At 41.7% G+C, this 23485-nt stretch overlaps 1 protein-coding gene across 1 annotated transcript in view; it reads right to left on the reverse strand.

Annotated features, from left to right (window-relative positions):
* TBC1D5 (TBC1 domain family member 5) overlaps positions 1–23485 on the reverse strand; it is a 533564-nt gene that overhangs the window by 349794 nt on the left and 160285 nt on the right. The gene's annotated exons all lie outside the window — the stretch shown is intronic.

Consider the following 23485-nt stretch of genomic DNA (forward strand, 5'->3'; position numbering starts at 1 on the left):
ACAGGCTCAAGGCGGATCACAACATATAATAATAACAATAAAAAACCTACATATCAAAGTTAGTAAAAACAATAAAAAACAGTAAAAACAATAAAAAATGCACCATTGGTGGACAGGGCACAGCATATCAGTAATCAGTTGTAGATCCACTGTAATAAAGCACGATGTCACCACAAGGGTGGCCAAATGATGGAATAATAGGATGCCCGCTGCCTCAACCACAGGCCCAGCAGAATAGCTCCGTCTTGCAGGCCCTACAAAATGGCAGTAATTCAGGTAGGGCCTGGATCTCCACAGGAAGCTGATTCCACCAGGCAGGGGCCAGGGCTGAAAAGGCCCTGGCCCTGGTTGAGGCAAGTCGGATATCCTTAGGGCCAGGGGTGGTCAGAAGCTGTTACATAGCCAACCGCAAAGACCTCTGGGGCGTATATGGGGAAAGGTGGTCCCTCAGGTATGTTGGTCCCAGACCGCGTAAGGCTTTAAATGTCAATACCAAAACCCTGAAGCGTATCCGGTACTCAACAGGTAGTCAGTTCACCTGGCGCAGCACTGGCTGAATGCTTGCCCATAAAGGCAACGCAGTTAACAGCCGTGCTGCCGAATTTTGCACTAGTTGGAGTTTCTGGATCAGCCGCAAGGGTAAGTCAGCATAGAGTCAGTTACAGTAATCCAACCTGGAAGTGACCATTGCATGGATCACAGTAGCTAAATCCTGGGGGATAAGTAAAGCGCCAGCTGCCTGGCCTGCCGAAGGTGGTGAAAGGCAGAATGAGCAACTGCTGTGACCTGGGCCTCCATGATAAGTGAGGCATCCAGTATCACTCCCAGACTCCTCACCTTCTGAACCAGTGCAAGAGATGCACCGTCCAGGAGATGCACCGTTGGGAGTCGGAGGCCCAACTCTAGTCTCCCATGGTTCAGGTACAGGACCTCTGTCTTGGTTGGACTGAGTTTCAATCAGCTTTGTCGCAACCATCCAGTCATGGCCTCCAAGGCCCCAGTCAAATGCTCCAGAGTCGTGTCTGAATGGCTGTCCATCAACAGATAGAGCTGGGTGTCATCCATGTATTGATGACGGCCCAGTCCAAAACCTCGAGCAATCTGGGCAAGGGGGCGCATAAAGATGTTAAACATCGTTGGTGAGAGAATAGCTCCCAGTGGTACACCACACTTAAGTGGTTGTCGCAAAGTGATCTGCTCACCACGGGCCACCCTTTGTTCCCGACCACGGTGAAAGGAGGAAAACCACTGTAAAATTATCCCCTGGACTCCTATGTCAGCAAGGTGGTGGGTCAGAAGATCATAGTCGACCATGTCAAACGCTGCTGAAAGATTTAGCAATAGCAGCAGCGCTGACCCGCCTTGATCCAGATGCCTTCTGAGGTCATCTGTGGGGGCAACCAAGACAGTCTCCGTGCCATGCCCAGGGCAGAAGCCAGACTGGAAAGGGTCAAGGATAGAGGTGTCCTCCAGGAAAGCTTGAAACTGCTTCGCCACCACGGATGTGTGCTCCATTAACCACTGGCCTGTCAACTGCCACTCAACGTCTGTTGCGTTCCATTGGTTGAGGACTAAGACTCTGCTTCACAGAGAAGAGAAAGAAAGCCTTCCCTCAATTGGCTGATGGAGAGAGAAGGAGGGAAACTGCCACAGCTTTACAGAAGAGATAAAGAAAGCATTCACTCGATGGGCTGTGGAGGGAAACACACAGAAAGCCTTCCCTCAACTGGCTGAAGGCTCTTATTGTCCATACAGGCAGTTCCTGAGAATCAAGAGGAACTCAACAGATAATAGACATTGCCAGAAGGAAAAGGAAAAGTTAGCCCAGATTTTTTATGGGAGAGGGTATCCCCATGCAGTAGTCTCACAGGCAGAACGGAATGCCAATAAAAAAAATCTAGAATGGAGCTCTTTAAAAACACAGGGAGGAGTGCGCCGGAAGGAATCAGGTGCGCATTTGATTTTACTCCGCTCTCAATGCCCTTAGGAAAATTATATTGAGACACTGGCATCTGTTGTCAGATATCCCTGGATGTGATTCGATTCCCTTTATAGGAATGAGGAGAACTATAAATATAGGTGATATGGTAGTGCATTCTGATTTAAGGCAAGAGACATTTGGCATTGTACAAGCATGTGGGCATCACCCTTGCAGGAGATGCAGAACTTGTGATTTAGCACTTGAGCCTAAGGGTTTTTTCACCTCCTGGTTGTACTTTTTATATCCCCTTCAATTTCTATAGCAATTACAATACATGTAACGTGGTATATGTTCTCATATATGGAAATTGTTCTAAGATGTATGTTCTAAGTACAACACAGCCAATTAAGATCAGAGTGCTTGAACATTGGGCTAGGGTTTGTAATCATATCCCCGAGTCTTCTCTTGTAGCCCACTATACTAAGTTTCAACATTCATTTGACGACATTAGAGTTGTGATTATTTACAAACATTACAGCAATTTTGGCACACATATGGACATACATAAGACATTGTTGAGAGAAAAGGCATACTGGACATTTAAACTAAACACTCTAGCCCCCATGGGTCTTAACAGCTGTCTGGATTATTCTTGCTTTTTATAAATAGGAATGAATTTTATTATGGTTGTGACAACCTTATTTGTAAATTTTGCATGAATGTATGATGTGGATTTCTGGTTTGTATCTTTAACAATGCATTCAGGTGTTTCTAATTTGTAATGAGTGTAGTCATTTAAGCTCTTTCCATTGTATGTACTATGAGAGATTTTTCTCCACTGAGAGGACATTGTACTGGTTACTCTGTTGAGAACTATAAATGATGAGTATGTTATGATGGTGAACTTGTTTGTAAATGGTTGTGAATGGGACAGTATTCTATTGTATTTATATTGTATACAGGATGTTAATGGTGGGACTGTCCATTACCCCTTCTTGACAAAGATGTCGGATGATTGAAACATGCAGAATACGCTGGTAATCCACTTTGAGGGTGAACGGGGACATCTGCTCAATGGAAATCATTATTCTGTGGACTTTAAGCCATTATTGAAATTCTTGCACAAGCACTTTATCTTCATTAGAAATTACTGTGGAACAGCTATCAAAATGTTTTTGTATGCTGCTATTGTGACTTGGATTTTCATATATTTATTCATACTTTATAATTGATCATAAATTTGTCACAAGAAGCATTGGAACTGTATTAGTAATTTGTCATGGATCTTTCAGTTGTTTCAGTTCAGCAGCAGTCTCCCTAGGACAGCCACTGTGATGTGGCAGTCAGCGCTTCAGAGCAGGGTTCCTACTGTGGATGTGCCAGACCTCGGTTCCTACTGTGGATGTTGAATGAGTGATTTCAGACCACCCACATACTTTCAGCCTAACCTACCTCACAAGGTTGTTATGAAAATGAAAAAGGGGAGAGGATATTGATGTAAGCTGCTTTGGTTCCCAGCCCCCCCTCCCCCCGCAATCCCTTTTTCCTAGGTAGAGGCTGCATAGAGAGGAGAGGAGACTGAAAGTCCAAACCAGCCATTTTCTCCTGAGGAACCATGTTGCCATCCCCAGATGAGGCCTGGAGATCACTCAATGCACAGCAGCCAAGAAGGTCTGAGCGCCTGTTCCGGCTGCAACGCCACTGAGGATGTTCTCCGCAGCTGAGAACGAAACGTCTGGAAGGAAAACTTTCTCCAGTCGAACACGGCACTTGATCCCGAAAGATTCTACAAACCCTAAAGCAGAATTGATTTCTTATATGATTGCTTGTCTGGAGATGCTGGTTGATAGTGAGTCCAACCATTAGTATATCAAGCTCAAGAGGCTTTGCAAGCAAAGGTCTTAAGCATCAGGGGTGGCCAACTGTAGCTCTCCAGATGTTTTTTGCCTACAACTCCCATCAGCCCCAGCCAGCATGGTCAATGGCTGGGGTTGATGGAAGATGTAGGCAAAAAACATCTGGAGAGCTATCGTTGGCCACCCCTGCACTACCTGATTCTTTTAACTGGGGATGGTGAGGACTGAATGTGGAAACTTCTTCAGGCAAAGCTGCTGCTCTACCACTGAACAATTGCTGTCCCCTATATTTTAGAATTCCTGGATGAGATACTGCAATGATGAGCTTTAAAGAACATATTTAAGTCTTACTTTTAACTTCAAACCACTGGTGATGATTCAGAAAATCTAAAAGGATCTATGCCATTCTTATTTTTATGTTGCCTGCAAATATTTATCATGTGCAGGGAGTATATATATTCCAAAATTATCACACTAAACAGTTATCGTTGTTATTCTTTCCTTTGAACTGTGCTATTAAAGTAACCTGTAACCATGTAAAGGAGACTGCCACAATTTAGTACTTAATTTACTACATGAAGTACAAGATTCAATATTCTGTTCCTTTATAACCACTGTTTATAAAAATAGGTCTTGAGCAGTTAAGATTAGTAACTGTTACTTCTAGTATCCAAATCAAGTAGTAAAGATGTTGCCAAAATCCTCTAAGAGGCACTGCTAGAAAACACATGCAAAATTCAAGGGACAATATCAAGCTTCTATCAAAAGTAGCAATTCAAATATTTAAAAGGCCAGCCAAAAGAAAACTGTTTTTACATCAGCAATTCAGTATAAACTGCTGTTAAAAACAATCAATGAACAATACCTATTAACCTAACCACTCTGAATACCAAGCAATCCTTTTGATAGTTTCAGTGTTTAATTTTTAAACAACAGCAAATAAAATTAAATCATTATGATGGCTCATGGGACATTTCTTAAAGAAAGATTTATTCTTTACAGAATTGCAGGTTTATAATACTTTACAAGATATTGTTCTAGTTGCATAAAACGTAATTTAACAAAATCTTTAACAAATATTTTAACAATGTGTATTAGACTACTGATATGCACTTCCAGAACCACTATTCATCTATCTCCTGTTGTTTCATCCTTTTTTTGCCCTAAAAGGATTTACCACTTTGTGTGTACAAATAAAGGCACATTAAACTGTATTCTTATTTTTCCTTGATGATCTGTGTGAAGAGCAAATCAGTTCTGTGACACTGCCTGTCACAGAACTGGAGATATATATTGGAAGCCAATCTGGACAGAAGTAATGACATGCACTCTTTGAACATCTCATATTGCCCTGGCAAAGTGTGAATGAAAGGTACTGCTGTTCCCGAGTAACCAAGATAAAGTAAGAACCCTCCTGGAACCCAGTTTCCAGATCATGGTTCTGTCCTCGATGCAATGCCAGCACTATTTCAAGTATTCACATTCAAACTCAGTGTTTGATAGGCTCAAATAGTAAAAAAAGCCTTCAGTGATCCCACATATATATAGCTTAATAGTGCACAGGAATTCTGCTTTAAAAAGATTTATAACTTTACAGAAATGCAAATATGAATAACTGGGGTACATAGTGGGGATCAAGACCACAAGAAAACAAATGTCTTAAAAGCCCACATATGCCGACTGAATTTGTGAGAACTGTCCCCACCTTCTCCCCATCCCCATTCTTTGCAAGTCTTCTCTGACAGTGTGAGGAAAAACCCCTTATAGAACATCGCGATTACCAGCTTGGTTGCCAGAGCACCTGGAGAAGTGACTCACACAGGTCTGGCCAGAGAGTGTGGGCAAACCTATCCGGGGCAAAAGGGACTTTTGCAGTACTAGCAGCCATAACGCTACAAAGGCACTCTAAACCGGTACAAGAGTGCCTACCAGGAGAAAGGATGGTTTCCCATCGTTCCGTATGACGTCCATTTCAGCCATGGAGCGGAAGAGACTGCGCTGCCAGGAGCTATCCAGGCGAATGGTTTTGAAGTGTTGACCATGGAATCCACCGTGGAGGGCTGACACCACACGTAGGCCTCTTTCTACTAGGCTTGACTCCATTCCAGCGAAGCGGACGGCTTACGTACACACCAGATGTCACCTATGCCTGCAAGCAACCTACCCCACCCCCAGGAGTGGTTAACCTTCCAACCGCCACTTTCTTTGTTTGACGGAACTCAAGACAAAGACTGGTGCCCAGAAAAACACAGAAGAAGAGGAAGATCATCTTCAGCCAGAGCCAAGTTCCTTTGCACAAACTGGGTGTTACCTAGGCCATGATTTGACTCTCTATTGTCACCCTTTTAGATAAGTCTAATAGTCCTAAGTATCTCCCCACTCAAGTAATCTCTCTATTCTTCTTCCCAACTGTCATCTTGGAGCCTCCCCCTGGTCCATTTCAACCTGAAAGTTCACTCAGGTATCCAGGATCCAGGCCAGTCCATTGGTCAAGAACAAGCACCCAATTAGGTGCCACCAATGAACTTTCTATTGGTTGTCGCAGTAGTCCAGTCCTTATGGTCACTGCGAAACCTCCCCTTTTCGTGAGGTCATGCACCAGCTGACCACCTTCCTCCTCCCTCGTACCTCCCATCCCCTAAGGGCTCAAGAGAGTCATACTCTGTGGACTAGCTACCCACAGGTGTGCTTCTATCAGTATCCCAATTTCCACTGCATAGATCCATCCCTGATCAGTGTCGGGTCCCTTCTCCCACTTCCTCGCTTGTCGCCATTGGAGTCTTCCTCGAAGACTACGATAGGTAAGTATCGCCCTGTTTGTCTACCCATGTGTTCCCTTATCTCTCTATTTTTCTTAGGACTGTATGTATGATTTTACGAGTATTTTATCTTGTATATTTTTCTTAATAAATTATAATTGTTTTACTTAATTTGTTTTACTTAATTAGAGTCCGTAATATTTTAAGCATTACTTTTCTGGACGTGGAATCCTGTATACACAGGTAAAAAGATCCAGAGTGAACCAGGTGCCCACCTGACAATTCCCCAACCTCGTTTTGAGGGCATTTTGGCTTACAACAGTTCAAAAGATTAAAAATACTTGTTTTAAGTGTTACAAGCTAATGAAAAAGAAGCAAAAAGCCCTATGGCTTATGCTTTCCTAAATAACGACAGAGTGAAACAGCATCCATCTCCCTCCAGACAAAGACTGAGGCCAGGGCAGCCCATGGAAGGGAGATGGTAGATATCAAAGTACTCTTGTAGGCCAGTAACCATGTAGGGCAGGGGTGGAGAACCTTTTTTCTGCCAAGGGCCATATGGATATTTATAACATCATTCGCGGGCCATAAAAATTATCAACTTAAAAAACAGTGTTCCACCGAGGGAGAATGATTCAGGCCAGCAAAATTAATGCAAATAATTGTTTTTCTATTTTCTGTTTCTATCATGTGGGGAGAGCCTAATCTGGCGCACACACACACATGGCCCATCGCCCTAGGCAAATGCATAGCTCTAGGACTTTTTTGTAGAAAAAGCCCAGCAGGAACTCAGTAACATATTAGACCACATCTCCTAATATTAGCATATTAGGTCACACACTCATTAGCATATTAGGCCACACCATCTGGGATAATCAAGTGCAAACTGAACTGTGACATTAACTTTTCCAGGCCCCACAGCAATTCTGGCCAGCCAGTCAGGTCCCAGGGAGGCTGACGCACAGTACATCTTGGCCCTGTGATCCCTGCCTGGCCCTGGGAAGGCTGCTGCACAGCACGGCTGGGCCCCACGATCCTCGCTGGCCAGCCAGGCCCCAGGGAGGCTGCCACATGGCTCGGTTCGGCTCAGCAATCCCCGAGGGCCACATATGGCCCTCGGGATGGAGGTTCCCCACCCATGATGTAAGGGGAAGTGCAGGTGAAGGCTTATTTAAAACCCCTGAGAGGAGCATTACAGCATCATACTTTTAAAATGTATCAATAAGTTGTCCTCTGCAGGTCAGCAAGTAAGTCAAATTTTAAAAGGTAACAACAGTAGCATATGAAATACTAGAAGCTGCCTCTCCTTAGACAATACTGAGGAAATGACTATCAACAGCATTCCTCTGTCTTTATAAAAAGAAGCTGCACTTTAATGTTTTTCTGTAAGGAAACGATCTTCTACTGCAAGTCAGAGAATTAGTTTCCAGTTGGACATTTGAAATGAGCTACTCTCTCAGGTAAACCCTTTAAATATTTACATATTTCTTTTAAAAACAAACTGACAATTTCTTTCTGTTGTATCTCCCCTGAGGCAGCTCTGCCCAGGTGAACAAGATCTATTGAGGAACTCATCCCAGAGGTGGGTGATGACAATTACAACAGACCCTTTTCAGTGGTGGATCCCATTTTGTGAAACAACTTGATAGCTGAGATTATGAGGACTCCCACATAGCTGGTATTCAGAGTTCAGTAAAGTAGTACTGTTCAGAAGAACATTTTTAATTAATGTCTGAGTTTCCCCAACTGCAGCTTTTTAATATCTGCAGCAGAGAAATATTTGTAAGTTGCTGTTTTTAGTGGTATTTATTGCTGATGTTTTAATATTGATTACCATGGCTTTTACCTAATCTTGCCCGCTGTCTTGGGCCCCTCTCAGAGGCAGGAATAAAATAAATTAATACAAATACTCTCTCTTTCTAAACTGCTTCCATATGCACTCTTCAACTCACTCTTTGCTCCTCAGAAATCTAACATCTTTCAGATACTTCTTCTGAAGTTGCCTGGTTCACAACCAGGTCTTGCTTACACTGATTAACATTCCAGTGCTAGAAAAGAAATGCCATAATCCATCATAAGAGCTTGCAGGGCACACCCTGCTCATGGATATAGCTTTCTGGTGATGCTGGATTAACAAAATTAGGGAACAGGACAGACGAACCAATAAGATGGCAGAAAGAGGAAAAATATCTATGTGTAAGACGCTGAAGAGAAAAATTCTAGAAATCACTAAATATTCAGCACCTGCAACTCCCTTCAAAGAATGTTTACAAAGAGAATGCAACCCACGTGAACACTATTTCAGTGAGCTTGGCTTTAATGAAAGAATCTCAAACCCTTGCCAATGATTATCTGCCACTAACACCTTCTACATGAATATGGTGGCCGTCAGGTATCTCACCACAACATTCAGCAAGTAAAGTAATAAAGGACTGTACCTCTCTCTTAATTCACCTACCAAGCTTCTTTCATAATTCACTAACAACCATCTGTCACTGGAGAAGTATTTCCTTTAGATATTTAAAAAAATGCAGAATTTGAGACATTTTACATAGCACAAAGCAAGCATGGTTTTTTTCCATAAATTGTATCAGATCATATATCATTAAAACGGAATGGTGCAAATGGGGGGGAGCCTAATGCTATGGTGATCAGCTGGATTCCAAAATGAAGTGGCAGAAGCTCATGTCACTAAATGACTTGTCACTAGTAACTAACAAATCTAGTGATCATAAAATGCAGTTAATTTTTATTCTGTTTAGTAAAAACCTGAACTTTATAGTACTATCAAGTCTGAGCTTTAACACAAAACAGAGTTGTATTGGACTTTAAATAAGTTAATTAAGTATTAAAATCAATCATGTGAAAGTCTTAATATTTAATATAGTTAGATAGTGTACCAAAGTGGTTTTATTATTTATTTACTCCAAACCTTTCCAGAATACTTCATTTTGCATCAGGGGGTCTGTATCTCACACGATAAATGCATTTACAATGCCAAATAAATTATATATAAAAGCATTTGTCTTAATACACGTCATTCAATATTAAATATCACCCATTGGTACCATCCTGAAACCTTAATCCATTTTTACCAACCACACATTTGTATTATTCAAATGTTGTCTATTAAATAGTTATTTGTCTAGCTGCAGAACTAAGAACAATAATCACAGGAGATTTAAAACAATAGCTGCTGGTTTACATTCTTTTGTATCTTCCCAGCACTTAACAGTAAGGGTACAAACTCTGTGGTGAATTAAAATGTCAGGCAGGAAAGACGACGAGCGCAGATTTATACCCTGCCCTTCTCTCTGAATCAGAGTCTCAGAGTGGCTTACAATCTCCTTTAACTCCTTCCCTCAGAACAGACACCCTGTGAGGTGGGTGGGGTCGAGAGAGATCTCACAGAAGCTGCCATTTCAAGGACAACTCCTGTGATAGCTATTGCTAACCCCAAGGCCATTCCAGCAGCTGCAAGTGGAGGAGTGGAGAATCAAACCCGGTTCTCCCAGATAAGAGTCCACTACACCAAACTGGCTCTTGTGCTTGGGGATATAGGTGGTGAAGCAGAGGAGGACAGCAGAAAAGTGGGCAGCAAGGGTGAGCACGGCAGCAGGGAAGGGGTAGCAGCAATGGCATGGGGAGGTGGTGCACCTACCTAGTCTACTGGGCTGCACCAGCCCTGATCCCACGGCACAGGGAAAAACAGGTTGCTTACCTCTAACTAATGATCTTCAAGTGGTCATCTGTCAAGTCACACACATGGGTTCTGTGATCAGCCATGAACCCTACCTTGGAGAACACCATAGCTAGCCGCAGGCTTTTTTGTGCACTTTCCCTTCACTCTGGGGAGCAGGCATCGACTGTGCATGACTGGAATGGAGAGAAAGTGCTCCATCTACTCAGTTTCTTCCAGCCATTACTGACAATTAACAGAATAATCAGAGTAGAGCCAGCAGTGAGGAAGGCTGGGTGGGCATGTGTGACTGCACAGATAACTACTTGAAGATCACCTGTTGCAGGTAAGCAACCTGTTTATCTTCATTGTGGTCCCTGTGCAGTCCCACACACGGGTGTTTAGCAAGCTTTAACAGACAGATGATGAGTGCTGACAGATGAGGAAACTATGCTATACTTTACCTGCAGGCACTTACCCAAAGAGGAGTCTGGTGTTACTTTGATATGCTGACCATGAATGGGTGGGAGAAATGATCAAAGTGCACAATGAACAGCAAGTTCAAGAGAGATGATGTGGAGAGTGTGCTTTGCCACATTCCAGTGACCTCAAACAGTAAGGGTGTTGAACTGAGCTTCCCAACCCCACTTCGAGGTGTCCATAGTAACAACTGCTGTTGGTGGTGAAAGGAGAAATGGCCTCCCTGTCAGAAGGCTGGGTTACACCATCCACCAACAGAGAGATTACAGGACTGTGGCTGGAACAGTCAACATGGTAAGTTGATGTTGATGTTGGCAACGTGAGTGGAAAGTCCGAACAAACCAAAGTTGCAATGAGCGTATATGCAGGTGTGGAAATCATAGGATTGAGATTGTTGCTCATCGGACCCAGCATTCATTGGATCACAAGGACCTGCTGTGTGAGGGATTCTATGATAGCGGTGGCTAGAGTCTGCATATGTTGACTGTGATCTAAGGGAAGAAATTACATGTGCAGCAGTATGCATAAATGAGCACCAATGAACTGAAGGTCTTGTGCTGGATTCAGCTTTGACTTGGAGACACTGATGCACAAACCCAGGAATGCCAGAAGAGAGTGAGTATGGGAGGTATTGGACAGTAGTTGTTGTGGAGAATGAAACACCATTAGCCAATAATTTATGTAAGGGAAGATGGAAATGCCCTGTTGTCTGAGGGCAGCAGCAACAACAGACATTTGGTGAAAATGCATGGTGCGGTCAGTAGGCCAAATGGAAGAGCTTGAAATTGGTACTGTTCATGTCCAACTGTGAATCTCAGGAACCTCTGGTGTTGTGGGCGGATGGTAATATCAGCAACACAGCTTCACATAATTCAAAGTCTCAGGGAGTATACTTATGTATATGTGAATTATGTGAAGCTGCATTGCTGGGGGGAAAAATCAATTGGGATCTTGTCAAGAAATAGATTGCAAGAGTGTGATAGATTTTGATTTGAAGAATTGCCCTGGACTGGAACAAACTTACCTGACGAAGGGTCACATCCTTGAAATGCGTTAGACATCCGGAAATCGCGTTGTAGACATTGAGACTTCATTTTATGTATACGGAACTCTGAAACTTTGATTCTCATAGAAGGCTGTTTGCCAGCTCTTCAAGGACATTGTTTGAAATATAAAGCTTCTTCTACAAACACAACACCTAGCTTTTGGGACTTCTGCATTTTGTAATATTTGTTTGTTTGTACTTATAATAATATTATTTACATTGAATATATTTCTATGCATAATTTTGGCTGTACCATACTTTAGGACACAGTTACTTTTGTATTTGTACTTGGAAGGCTTCTTTTACTGTGTTCCCCTACTTTGTATTATGGTGTTTCCCCAGGCATGCAGGCTGCGGTGATTGGTTGTGTTGTCAACTAACAGGAAGGTTGCCCAATTATGGATCCTGCCCTGTGCTACACCATTGCTCCTGCAACTGTAAATAAAGACTGGCCACTTCTCACCAAGTTAGCATGGTCTCGTTATTTTACCTATCACCATTAAGCCCTTCCTTGCCCCTTGGCTGCAACAGAAGCTATCCTACTTTCATTATCTCAACAGATCATGGCTTCTCCAAGTTCGCCTATTATGCTTACTCTTAGGTAAGAGTGCATCAGATTGCAATCTGCAGTCTTACCAAAATTGATATTAATAAGTTACTAAATGTGACCTAAATTAAATAAATAATCAGAATGTCACAGTTTCAGGTCCTATTGGAAAATATTTCTTTTGCATTGTTAATTTAAAAACCCAAGAGTGATTGTGCATGCAGAGGCAATTATATAAAATAATGTTATTTCCCTGGATGCACAATGACCTAGACTAGAAAGTAAATCCACATGGAAACAAACTCACCAGGAAAGAAAGCTCGTAACACCTGTGACTACTACAATAACAATAGGATTGAGTTGCATAAAAACACAGTATATGCATGGAAGTTTAATTCACCGAGCTAGCATGTAGCAGGATCAACATTAATAGGATATTTAACTTAAACATAGTCACCACTTTTGATAAAATAAGATGTAAGGGTTGCATAATGATACAGCACACAAAAGGCATTCTACCAAATGCTATTCATTTCACTTTTCAGATACAGTAATACCTATCTACCTTAAACCCTTATACTGGGCGTTCCCATTAACTTTCACATACATAACACATTCCTGATATTTAAATCTTTTCACGGTCTGCTCTACCCATATAATATGTCTTCAATTTTTTTTTAAAAAAGTTTTCCATTATTTTTCTCCTCTAAATTTACAGTCTTCAGCTTGCAGTTTCCATTTCCTCCTTTCAACTCTGCTTATTCTCCTTATGGCTCCTTAATTATATGCCTGAATATAGGCAGTGTCCAACAATCTCTAGGCAAACTGTTGAACAGAATCTGGTCAGTGCCAAATGTTCTTTTATGCAAGTCATTATTTTGATCCATTTCAGTTGGGCTTTCAAGATGAAGACTATTTTGTCTAGCCTGGAACCAGTATTTAGAAAATTGCTTCTCCTAGTCCTTTCAGATGCTTTTGACATGGTGATATAAAGAACTGAGGACTGGGGGCATGACTTTGCAGTATTTCTAGGGTTTTTTTAAGGGGGAGTAGCACCGGCTTGAGGGCGCATGACACCCTAGGCAGACTGGTGGCCTACCACCCCCCTCCACAGCACACCCCCGTACCTCCTCCTCCCACCCTTCTCCACCCCAGGTCTATTTCAATGCCCGGGATGGGAAGGAAGTGGGGAGGAGGGAGCAGCGGTGGTGCCCTTTTTGCCCAGGATCTGAGTGAGTGCGCAGCACAGTTTTATCTGTCGATCAGCTGATCAACGAGGGGGAGCCACCTTTAGACAGCCCAGGAGGTGCTCAATCGCCCTTCTAGGCACTGAAATAGACCTGGGGTGGGGAAGGGAGGGAAGAGGAGATGCAGGGTAGTGGCAAACTAGGCATATGCCTAGTGGGGAGGTCAATTTCAGACTCCCACCCTGCCGGTGCTCTAGGCAATTACCTAATTTGCCTGGTGGGCGAGCCAGCCATAAGATTAAATTATATTGAGAAGTTCTATTCATTAGAGCTTGGGAATTATTCTATGATTCAACAGGAATCACCTCTACTATCCATGTTTCTTAGCAACTATCTTAGGCCACATGACTAAAGGATCAAAATTATGAGAAGTCATGCAATCTATTTGCAAATGACACCCAGGTCTATTTCTCATTTTCATCCTCTCCTCTCTAGGGGCTTTTCTGCATTCTAATTTTACTCACTGGTAAGCTCCTGTTTCTACCAGGCCTTTTTTCCTGTTCCACATGTAATTTACTCCCTCTAGTGGTCAATTCAATATTACTCAGTTCTACTTCCTGCATATCTCCCTACAGAGTTAAACTTCAGGCTTTCCACCACTAGAGGGAGCAAAACATGAGCAGAACAAAGAAAAAAACAAACACTTGAAGAAACAGGAACTTACCCGCAAGTAGTAATGAGAATGCAGGAAAGCCCTTTGTGAAGCAATGTTAATCGTTCATTTAAACCTATAAAGTCCTGACCTTCTAAATATCTCAGCAAGCATCTCCTCCCATATGAACAACTTCAAATCCTTAAATCAGTTGGGAAGCTCTGTTTCAAATTCTTAATCACCTCAGAGCCTTTTCAGTGGTTCATCCAGGGCTCTTGAATACTTTCCTCTAAAGAAATTCATCAGGGTCTAACTTTGCTGAAGCTCTGAGAAATCTGTTTTCAGTTGGCATTACACATTTTAGTCTTTTGTCCTGTTCCATCAGTAATGTTAAAAGGAATTGTAGCAGAAAAGCAAATAGTTTTTTTATTTTATTTTTCTTTTAATTATTCTATGTTGTAGCTTGTACATTACTCTGAAACTTCACATTACTCATTTTGAAAAATAAAACATTCCTAGCTGCCACTCCGGAATTTCTAAGTGGTGTCACTTTATTCCCTTCAAAATCCAGCAAAACCAAGTCAAGCAACTGGTTTACACTTCTTTCCTAAAAATGAGTGGGGCCCCTTTAAATTAACCATTTTAGATGTATGGATGTAGTTCCATTTGCTTACATTTAGTCCTTATTACACTTATGTTGCTCACTCCTCTTCTCACTTCTGTCAAATTCTGTTTATTTTAACCCTACATTAGAATGCAAGGCATGGCCTTTCAGTGATCTGCAAAATGGTATTGTACTTAGGGTTGCTAGGTCCAACTCAGGAAATATCTGAGGACTTTGGGGGTGGAGCCAGGAGCAAGGTTGTGACAAGCACAACTGAACTCCAAAGACAGTTCTGGCTATCACATTTAAAGTGACCATGTTCCTTTCAAATGCCTTTCCTTCACTGGAAATCATGGAGAACAGGGGCACTTTCTTTGGGGGTTCATGGAATTGGACCCCTTGGTCCAATCTTTCTGAAACTTGAGAAGTTTTTTTGAGAAGAGGCAACAGAAGCCATGGTGAAAATCTGGTGCCTCTAGCTAAAAAGACCAGCCCCTCCAGAATACCAGATAGCCACGGATTTATTTTCTATTATTTTCTATGGGGACCAATCTCTATAGGAGTGCCCAGCAAACACCCCCCCCCCCTTCTGATAACCCTGCAGCAAGAGAAGGGCCTCCAAACTGGGGGCTCTTCTGCCTTAATGGTAGTATTTGTTATGTACTTCTATATCCTCTTCATTTTCCTTTAAAACGTTCTTTGCTTCTCTCACAACTGCAATGAGATGTAAGTATATTACCATTATTATTTAGGGAATTTGATTTTATCAGGACAAAAAATCCACAGTAACAGAAAATCTCCAGGCATGGTGCATTTTTGGCTTGATGAGGCTATTGAGGACTCTTGAAATCCCAGTGAGGAAACTTTAAGAAGCGTGTCCACAGCTTGTGCATTGATTTCCAAGGAGCAAATGGATCTGGGAATCCATGATACAGGATAAGCACATGCAATATATCTTTCCAATTCAGACACGAACAGTTCTCCAAAACGACTAATGTGGGTATGGAATTTGCCCTTCGTACTAATTTTCATGGAAGCTTTGCTTTGCTGTTCTGTGTGTACAACAAAGGCAAGACAGATTTTTTTTGTTTTTGCTTAACATGAGACTAGTATATTAGAACAACATCTGGTTTTATATTTTATATAAATCTTGTAGCACCTCGTGACTAATCTTTTAAGCCTATTTTATTAAAAAATACAAGAGATATAAACAAGTGATAGTCACAAATCTTCTTGATTGATTTTTGCCTCTTTTGTTTTTCAAAAGTATTGTAATCTGCTTCTTTGTTTGTACAACCAATCATATTCTTAAATGGCTACTAAGCAACCAAGGTGAAGTTTTAGAATACTGTCCAGACAAGACTTTTTTCTTAGTTTTTTGTACAACCAACTGGCAAAAGTCAAAATTTTCTCAGATGTATGGAATGATCTAGAGCTAGGGTGTCGAACTCATTTGTTAGGAGCGCCAGATCTGACACTAATAGGACTTTGTGGGGCTGGGCCATGTGTGTCATAAACTGTAATGTGAGGTAGCAGAGATATAAACTTTACAACAGACCCAAACACAATTGCAGATATTATGTTTTAACTTAAAATACAAGCATGCTTAAAACTCCTGCAATGTTTTGCTTAAAATGGAAAGGTGGGGGAATAGTGGGATTTGACAATGCAATCTTTAAAATAAAACATCAAGGAAAAACACAAGGATCACAGCAGAAATTAAAAAATATAAAAAGCTCTGAGCCTGGGAAAACAATGAAATGGCATTGCAAGCTTCAAACCTTCCCCCCCCCACCCTCTCCAGTGTAATATCTCCCTTTGGCTGTGAGTTCCCAGGTTAGAGTACTCACTAAGAACCAGTTCTCAAGTCCATTGAGTAGAGACAAGCTACCTCAAAGCATCAACTTTTTATATTGCAAGGACACCCTCAGGAAGCATGAGCTTCAACTGTCTATAGCAGGGATAGCTAAACTTGCTTAATGTAAGAGCCGCGTAGAATGACAGATGTGGAAGGAAGGAAGAAGATATGGAAAGAAAGCAACTTCTCCAAGCTGTTGGTTGACTTGGCTTGGAGAAGTGATTTAAAGAGACAAATGCCTTCTCCAAGCCAGCCAACGGGCTATGTTGGGGGCTTTGAGAGCCACATACTATGTGTGAAAGACCCACATGTGGCTTCCGAGTCACAGTTTGGCCACTCCTGATCTATAGGAATGCCGAAAAGTGAAACTGATCTCCACTTAATTGAAACACATTGCAGCACAGACAAAGCTGCAAGGTAAACATGAAATGGATTTTCCATTAAGGTCTCTGGGCCCTATCTATCTAGGCACAGAGACCTTAACAGAAAATGCACCCTCCATTTTCTTTGCAGCTTTGTTTTCTGCTGCAGCCCGAAAAGACAAGGCAGAAAGAGCACGGAAATTCAGCAGCCTCGGAGCTTCAAAGAGTGAGGACAGGAGGGGGGGAGGAAAGAGCCCTGAGCCTGATTAAAGCCCTGCATGGGCTGGTTCTGGCCTGTGGGCTGGACATTTGACACCCCTGGGTTAGTAATTTATTGTGTGGAGATTTTAACTTCTGCCATCTGCAAAGCAAAATGCATAAAGCAGTCATGGCTTATTAGTGCAGATAACAGCAACTTGGTAGTGCTTCTTAATATAAAATTAGATGCATAGTAGTTGTATACTTTAAAACTGTATGATGTTCCCTATGTTAGATTGACTATAACCACTACAACATACCCTAGGACAGGGGTGGCCAACGGTAGCTCTCCAGATGTTTTTTGCCTACAACTCACATCAGCCCCAGCCATTGGCCATGCTGGCTGGGGCTGATGGGAGTTGTAGGCAAAAAACATCTGGAGAGCTACCATTGGCCACCCCTGCCCTAGGATGCATGCATGTCAAAATGCATACAAATTATTAAAAATTCTGCCTTGCCAGTGTCTCAAACTGAAGTATGATAGAAGAACTATTATGTTAATGGAGAGAGACCAAAGATTACATACACAGCCTCTGAGAAAGAATGCTGCACTTAAATACTTTCCCCCTATGATAAAAAGAACTCTGCTCCTAATGACTGTAAAGCACAGAGAAATATCATTTGTCCTTTGTCAGCCATTCCTCTTTTGTATCTAAGTCAGGGTCATTTCTCTTTTTAATCTACTTACAGCCACTAGTTAACACAGGCACTTTAGATCACAACCATATAATAACTTATAATGATGACTAGTTACTTACATGAGAAAATGGCACCTACCATGATGGCCACTCAGCCACATACAACCAGGCCTCAGATTCAGTGGGAGCTCCTGAACCTTTCTGAGAGTTCCACCTCCTTTTCCAATGAATAGTATGTGCAGCTGCATAACAATCCCTGGATGAGCTTCACCACCTATTTTTCTACAAAATGACTGCTGTATACAACAACCAATATTAAGAACACTAGAATACTGTCTCTTTATACTTGTGAGATCTGTAGTGTTCCATGTGAAACATTAATGCTCTTGGCCTATATCATTTAACAACAAATGAATCTTTGCCATCCTTAGGAATCACAAATATTGTTTCTTTCAAATACACAGTAGTTCACCATATTTTAAAATCTAATTCATTGCCATCCTCAATGGTTCTACTATTATATCTGCAAATGTTTTATAATAAACTACCATAAGCTCATCTGGCCCAAGGGCCTTGTTCTTTTTTAAAGATTTAATCACTTCATAACTGTCTGATGTCTGCACTGGTCTATCTGACTGCACCTGAGCCTCCTCAGAAATTCTTTGAAGACTAATTTGACAAAAAAAATTAGTTTCTTATAAAAGAAATTCCCTGTTGGGTATAAAAGTTAAAGAATATCTTATAAATTTCTCCAAGAAATCTTTTCTTATTTTTCTAGTGGGCTGTTAATCAAAAGGTAAAAAAAGTATCAGATGTATATATCAGATTTATTACATTACTTTAAAAAAACCTTTGTTAGAAAATATCATTTCACTTACATCGAATCATAATATAACAAAAGTAGATTGAGTTTCTAATGCTTGGAAATAGATTTAACATTTAGGCTGATCTGGCTGGTCTGCATATAAAACTGGACCAAACAAGATCATTAAACCCTGACTCATTTCAAACATGCCCCTTCTAGAATATGTATGATTAAGAATAGATCAACAAGCATATTTTATTGCTACACTACAGCACCTCTGAGCATCAATTAATTACAAAGCATTCACATTTAACAAATATATTTTAATATCATTAACACCACATTTCTTTCTCTTTTTAACCCTGGAACATATGTCGTTCGTATTCTAATACAATTTCTCTGTCAATGAGAACTTGACAAAAGTTTTGAAAAATGTATTTGAATCTTTCACTGAAAAGCATTACTTTTACCCAATTATGTCTTTAACTATAGAATATACTTTTTCCTGTCTGAAATATTAACACTTTACCACCCTTAAAATCATAAGGGTGCTGATGGACTCAAATCTACCTCATGAACACTGGTGTGGGGACAGTCATTCTTCGAACAGTCTAGAGTTCCAATGAAAGAGCTACTTAAATGGGAGAAATGCTTCTTAGGCTGTAAAAAAAGCTCCAAATTCTTCTCAGTGGAGTGGAAGGATAGGAGTCAGATCAACATCCTAGTGTTTATATTGTTTTGTTTTAAAAATTTATCTTTAAAGTTTAATTTTAAAAAATTATCTTTAAAGTTTAATTTTAAAAAATACTTCATGAATTAATTTTATAAAACCGCTAAGACGTTTAAATGTATATGTATAGCTATATAATTCAAACTAATTATTAACAAATTAAACTACACCAGTCAATTATAGTCAACATGTACTGAACCACAGGAGAATGGCAAAACGCTATTTCATATCAGACAAGACTAAAGATGTTCCTTAAGAAAAGTCTTTATACCAATTATAATTCAACAGTAAAAATAATACCATCCAATGACATAAATATCCCCTGAAAGTCACAAGGCTTACCATTTGGGCTGTCTTCTGAAACCCACAATACTGACCTTTGTATTCTTCAACAGAAATCTCTCCAAAGATATGCAACTTGCTCTTCATACTAGGGTTGCCAGATACAACTCAAGAACTATCTGTGGACTTTGGGGGTGGAGCCAGGAGCAAGGCTGTGACAAGAATGACTGAACTCCAAAGGGACTTCTAGACATTACATTTAAAGGAACAATGTGCCTTTTAAATGTCTTCCCTTCACTGGAAATAATGGAGGATAGGGGCACCTTCTTTTGAAATGGGGTTTTTTGAAGAGAGGCATCAGATGCTATGCTGAAAATTTGGTGCCTCTGCCTCAAAAGACAGCCCTCCCAGAGCTCCAGATACCCACAAATCCATTCTCCATTATATCTTAGGGGGATCAGTCTCCACAGGGTATAATGGAGTGACCAGCAGACAATCTCCCTCTCTTTCTAATAACCCTGAAGTGAGTGAAGGGCCTCCAAACCAGGGGATCCACTGCAACCATACCTCACACTCAACAACAGTGCTATAGAGAGATTTTTCAACAAGACTGCAATAAGATGGGTTTTGAGAGGGCAACTCTAAAGAGCCCATAGCTATTTAGATCTACATAGAAATAACTCTATAGCATTGAGGAAAGACAATAGTAAGGAAGCTGATCCTCAACTGCCCTCTAATTTCGTAAGACACATTTCCCTAAAGGGCTACATTTCTACATTTCTGAGTATCACAGCTTTGAAAGGCTATTTGATGTTACAAGTTCCAAAGCAGTAAACAGCCTTCCAAAGACAGGAGGTTCATTTTGCAAAGTTATGCAAACTTAGTAGGAAGTTAGTCACTTGTACCACACTGGAACTTACTTCTGAGTAAGCACGAATAGGACCGCAAGTCCTAACTGCAGTCCCAAGGGCAAACAGCTCTATAGTGCTGGGCTGGGATGTAGAGTAGCGAACCTCTCTTGGCCTACCCCTTAATCCAGTCCCATGGGCCAATTAGTATTCCAAGTACTGAGATTCATGGCTTTAGAAAGCTTACTATTTAGCAGCTTCAGAAAAGAGGAAGCTGAGAACTACAGCTAAAGAGAAATTGCCTTACAATACAGGGATAAGTTGAAGAAACCACCTTAGGAGGTAATTCACAACAAAGTCCATAAATGTATGATCTATAAATGAAATTCTGAACACATAAGCACACGCCTTACTGGAACCATAAAGCAAGTTTGCCTACTTTACTTGATTTTGAGTAGAAAAGTATTTCTAAATGTCAACCCTCAACATTATAAAATTATAAAAAAGGAGAAGGAAACTGGGCTTACAGTGCATATAAATATGATAGTGTATGAGACTGTATTTAATTATCAGCTCGAACAACAACCTGAGCTAACCTTTGACAAGTAAAATAAATGTTCTGAATAATTTAACCAAAGCAAACATTTGCTGTTAATGCTGGCTAATTATAGTAAGAGTTATAGGGGGGAAATGAGTGAAATGATAATTTATACACTTGTGCTGCATTTACCACAACTCTTCCTTGAAGGCTTTGATTTTATTTATTTATTTATTTATTTTGTGATGTTTGTATTAAACAACAATTTGAAGCTATGTGTTCCTGGATGAAGTATAAGGATATCCCCTGAAACTGCACAAATAGAACAGAACGACCCTTGGCACTTACCGTGAGGGGTCCTTCTCCTAAGAGAACAGGAGGACATCTTGGGTGTTTCCCACCGTCCAATCAGGGAGGCAGGAATCCTAAAAAGTCTTCCTCTTCCTGTGGCTGTGGGAACCACCTCTCTCTCAGTTCGAGTGACTTCGAGAAGCAGTACAAAGATAATCGCATCTAAAAAACTTCTAATGTAAAAACTAACAGTCTGTCAGCAACCACAGCATTAAGCATGGCAAACCGGCAAAAAAGGCAAACCCTAAAATGGAAAAAAGAACAGGCCAAATAGGCAACAGACAATAGCACGAAAAGACTTCAGATGAAGGTTGCTAGACGAGATACAGGAATAGACTGCCCAAAGTAGGGCGATAGACGGGAGGGCAAGATGTCCTCCTGTCCTCTTAGGAGAAGGACCCCTCACGGTAAGTGCCAAGGGTCGTTCTCCCTAAGAGGCGGAGGACATCTTGGGTGTTCCCAGAGCAGTATGTTAATCAGGGTGGGTTGCCCTACTTAGGCAGAACATGTTGTAGGATTCGTCTACCAAAGGCCGCATCCGCCGATGCGTATGCATTCAGTTTGTAGTGTCCAATAAAGGTGGAAATAGACGACTACGTAGCAGCCTTGCACACCTCCTCGACAGAGGCATTCTTATTGAAAGCTGCATTGGTGGCCGCACTTCTGGTCGAATGCGCTGTGATCCCTGGCGGTACCCTGAGATTTAATGCCTTGTACGCCTCCGTTATACACTGCTTAATGGCATAACTAATGGCCGACTTGGACATCTTCTGACCCATTCTGTGCGCCGTTACATTGACAAACATGGAATCTGACTTGCGAAGAGGTTCTGTTCTAATTAGGTAAATCTTGATTGCCCTGCGCACGTCCAGGGTATGCCACGTGTGCTCCTTAGGGTGCTTAGGATCCGGGCAAAAAGATGGTAAGTTGATTTCTTGACTTTGGTGGAACCTAGACGATACCTTCAGCTGGAAAGTAGGATCCGGATAAAGAACAACCTTGTCCTTGTGGAACACGCATAGCTCTTTCTTAACCGACGAGGCTCCGATTTCGGAGACCCTTCTGGCTGATGTTATTGCCACCAGAAATATAGTCTTCATGCGCATCATCTTTAAAGGCACAGACATTAATGGTTCGAACAGCAGGCTTGTTAGAGCCGAGAGCACCGGATTCAGCCTCCAAGTAGGAAAACGAGTTTGTGGTGGAGAACTCAAAGAAACCCCTCTAAGAAACCAACGGATATGCGGATGTGATGTCAAATTTACGCCATCCACCTGCTGAAGCACTGAAGACAGGGCCGCGACCTGACGCCTGAGGGTAGCTGGCTTTAGACCGGACTGAAGACCGTCCTGAAGAAATTGAAGAACCCTAGGGACAGTAGGATGTAATGGATCCGCACTCTTTCTCCGGCACCACCTGTGAAAGGCTTTCCAGGATACGTTATAGATCCGCGTAGTGGATTCTTTTCTGGAAGCTAGGATTGTATTAGCCACCTTGTTAGTGTAACCGAGGTCTAACAACGATCTCCTCTCAACCTCCACGCGGTCAATCTCAGCCATTCTGGATGAGGGTGCCACACCGGTCCCTGCACTAGCATGCCTGGCCAGGTTGGCAGGTGAAGTGGTTCCACCATAGACATCTGCTGGATTGATGAGAACCAGGGACGTCGAGGCCACCAGGGTGCAACCAGGATGACCTCGGCCCCCAACAGGCTGATCTTTCTGAGTAACCTCGGGAGGAAAGGCATACAGAAGGTCTTGTGGCCATGGAGATGTTAGAGCGTTTTTGGCCTCCGCATGACTGGGGTAGTACCTTGTGAAAAATCGAGGAAGTTGGTGATTTTGATGAGATGCAAATAGGTCCAACACTGGTGGGCCAAGATGATCCACTATTTTCAGAAACAGAGTCCTGTTGAGAGACACTCCCCCGCTTGAATGCTCTTCCGACTGAGCCAATCTGCCTTGACATTGTAGGCCCCCTTGATATGTTCTGCTGTTAACGACTTCAGGTGAAGCTCTGCCCATACAAACAGCTTCCTGGCCTCCTTGTGGAGGGAACTGGACCTGGACCCCCCTTGATTGTTTA

The sequence above is a fragment of the Heteronotia binoei genome, chromosome 10 (assembly GCF_032191835.1).
Source record: "Heteronotia binoei isolate CCM8104 ecotype False Entrance Well chromosome 10, APGP_CSIRO_Hbin_v1, whole genome shotgun sequence".
In the NCBI taxonomy this organism is placed as follows: Eukaryota; Metazoa; Chordata; class Lepidosauria; order Squamata; family Gekkonidae; genus Heteronotia; species Heteronotia binoei.